Consider the following 3,537-nt stretch of genomic DNA (forward strand, 5'->3'; position numbering starts at 1 on the left):
AGAGCGCGGAGGGGCGATCCCGGAGCCGGGGGACCCCCGGCAGCCTGGAGGGGTGCGGGAGGTTGGTGCTGAGCGGGCTCCGGGCCCCCGAGGCTGAAAGGGGCGCTGACTGCTCCAGCTGCCCTTGGGCAGCGCCACCATCAAACCCAACGTTCTCAGCCCTTGTTTTCCCCCCCAAACCAGGATTTCCCAAACCTTGGCTGCATTGAGGAGGAGGCCATGAGGACGAGGTCGATGGCCCGTGAGCTGCAGGCAGGTGAGGAGGAAGTCAGTGCCCCTTTCCCCCTGTGTCCTGCTCCATCTCCCAGCCCAGCACGGCCCCGGCTGCAGCACAGCCCTGGTGGGATCTCCTTGCCCTTGCCTCTGGCACGGAGGCAAATCCCATCCTCTCCTTGTCTTTCCTCCCCCAGACAAGGAGCTGAGCACGGACAGCAGGGAGGACAAATCCCCGCGGCACAGCCTCGGGCAAGAGGCCGTTTGCAGCGGCTCCACGGCGCAGGAATGCAACGGGGAGGAAAAGCCCCGCAGATCCCGCAGCAGGAGGGGCTGCAAACGCACAGCCCGGGGATCCCAGCAGGAAAGAGCCAGCCCGGGCCGGGGAGGCGGCCGGAGCTCGGAGCTGGGGCTGCGTGAGCAGCTTCACCATGGGGAGAAGCCCCACAAGTGCTCGGAATGTGGGAAGGGCTTCAGGGTGAGATCCAACCTGATCAGACACCAGAGAATCCACACGGGGAACGGCCCTTACGAGTGTGGGGGAGTGTGGGAAGAGATTCAGCCAGAGCTCAAGCCTGACTGTGCACCAGAGGATCCACACTGGGGGAGAGGCCATACGAGTGTGATAAATGCAGGAAGAGGTTTCACACCAGGTCCCACCTCCTCCGCACTATCGCATTCATACAGGGGAGAGGCCCTTCTGCTGCCCCTACTGTGGAAAGAGCTTCAATCAAAACTCCAACCTACACACCCACCAGCGCATCCACACGGGGGAGAGACCCTATGAGTGTGATAAATGCAGGAAGAGGTTTGAGAGCAGGTCCAGCCTTCTGAAGCACTATCGCACTCACTGGGATGAGAGGCCCTTCTGCTGCCGTGACTGCGGGAAGGGATTCAAACAAAACTCCGCCCTCGTCACCCACCGGCGCATCCACACTGGGGAGAGACCCTACGAGTGTCTCGAGTGTGGGAAGAGCTTCTCCAGGAGATTTACCTTGACCAGACACCAACAGAGTCTCCACTGAGAGAAGCCCTGTGAGTGCCCTGAGTGCAGGAAAAGCTTGTGCTGGCTCCTGTGGTGGATTTTCTTTGCATTTCTCTTTTCCTTCCCAGACACCCAGTACTGGGATAAAAAAGAAGACATTGAACTGAGACATGCCTGCAGAACAGGGGGATCTTCCAGAGGATGTGGAGGACCCTGTGTTCCAGTCACTTGAGGTTTCCTTGGGGGTTGCTCAGGGCTTTGGGCTTCCCAGGCCCAGCGGGTCTGGCTGCACTGGGAGATGCTGACGGAGGTTCTGGGGCAGCTGATCAAGGACCCCCTGCCCTGACACCCTCCCCGTTTCCCCCTGACCCGGCTCCTGCTCTCCCCTGTCCAGGATCCTCCTCTCCCCACTGTCACTGCCCTTGCCCTCAGCACATTCCCATCTCACACCACTCCTGCCCCTGTCCCAGTTCAGATCCCATTCCTGGTATCATTCCCTGTCCTGTATTCTCTGCCTGGTTACCGTTCACATATTCCCAGTCCCATATTCCCCGTCCTGTTCCCCTTCTAGTATTCCTGATCCCAGTCCCATTCCCATATTTTCATTTCTTTATTTCAAGTCCCCTTCCCATATTCCCATTCCCAATCCTGTTTCCCTATCCCCATCTCTGTTCCCTCTCCTATATTCTAAATCTCGATCCCATATTTTCTTCCCAATTTCTCGATATTTCCATATTCCCATTTTCTGTTCATGTTTTCATTCACATTCCATTGTCCTTTTCCCAGTCCCCACTCTCTGTCCCTGTCCCCATTCCTGGTTGTTGGAGAGTGGAACAGAGAAGCCTCTCTGACTCCCTCCGAGAGAGAACAGTATGCAAGAATTAAACTTAAAATATTTTGAGAAGTTAAAGTACAGGAAACCACACAGACATGAAATAGAGGTCTAAGTTTTAGTATAAGGAATTAGAAATACTAAGTAGTATAGATGTGAAGTAGAAGTTTAAATCTTAGTGTGAAGCACATAGAAATATGTTTCAAATACCATGAAAAGTAAAAGCCGTGGAATCTCCTATAAAATAGTCGCTGATTGAGACATTAAAAACTTAGTCCCAGACAAAATAAAATTGCAATATTAATATTTTATATATTCTTCACATAGAATAGATAGGCCATGTGCACAAGTTATATGTAGACTTTAGTATTACGGAATTCTAAAAGGATTAGGAGAAATTAGTCAGGTTCATGATTTTGGCTCATTGGGTAATTTGTCCAAAAAAATCCGTGTATTGGAGCCAGAGCTCTCTCTCACTCCTCTCTCGTTGCTCTGTCCTCCTCCACCACCATCATCCATCACCACTACCAGCACATGAGAGAGAGAATAAGAGGAAGATGAAGAAGAAAAGAACAGAAGAAGAAAGGCCAGGGAGCATCTGCCTCTGGAGACTCTGCACCAGCCGCAGCTTCCACCTCTTGCAGCAGAGAGCTGCTCCTGCTTCCATCGGGACTTTATGGCAGAGAGATTGAACAGGGACTGGAGAGCCTTGGGCTTTTTGCCTTTGAAGTCTGACGTGCGTTGACAAGAAACAACTTTACAGCAGCCAGCAGCTGCTCTGCTCTGGGAAGATCTAAAGCCACAACCAATCCCCACAGCCGGTGCCAGTCCCGGTTGTGGACACTGCTGGAGGCCCAGGCACATTTTAGCTGGGCCTTTCTCTCAAGTTCTAAGTATTTTTCTCAGGCCATGAAATTTTCTTAGCCTCTAGCCAGGAGTTTTCCCAGGCCAGAGACTCCTTCTTTACTTTGCTCACAGCCCCCAGCTGGCCACAGCAGCCCATCCTGCCAGCAGCCCTGGGCTCTGAGCCCTCCCTCCTGCTGGGGCTGGGTAGGGGCCATGGGCCTGCCACCAGGCTCCTGTTCTGCCCCAGGAGCAAGGCTGCAGCTCCAGCCTTTGGGCCCTGGGCCGCAGCAGCCAGGGCAGGCCCAGCTGCAGAGCTCCCAGCCCGATGGGTTCACTGCAGCACTGCTGAACACTGATCCCCATCCAGATTCTTTCTCCTCTTGCTGCTGCCACATTCCCTGTCCTGTTCCCATATTCCCTCCTCGTTCCAATTCCCAGCCCCTGTCCGCATTCTCTGTCCCATTCTCAATCTTGGTATCGATCCTGTAGTCCTGGCCCTGTCCCTTACTCCTGCTTCCCTTCCCACTTTAACTCTTTTAGTCCAGGTCCCTTCCATTCTATGTCCCAAATTCCCAGTCCCTTTCCTCCTTCCTGGTCCCATTCCCAAACCTGGTCCCATTCTCAGTGTGATAATGATAAAAAGATTTCGTTTAATCATGGA

This window comes from Erithacus rubecula, assembly GCF_903797595.1.
Source record: "Erithacus rubecula genome assembly, contig: scaffold_405_arrow_ctg1, whole genome shotgun sequence".
NCBI classification, from domain to species: domain Eukaryota; kingdom Metazoa; phylum Chordata; class Aves; order Passeriformes; family Muscicapidae; genus Erithacus; species Erithacus rubecula.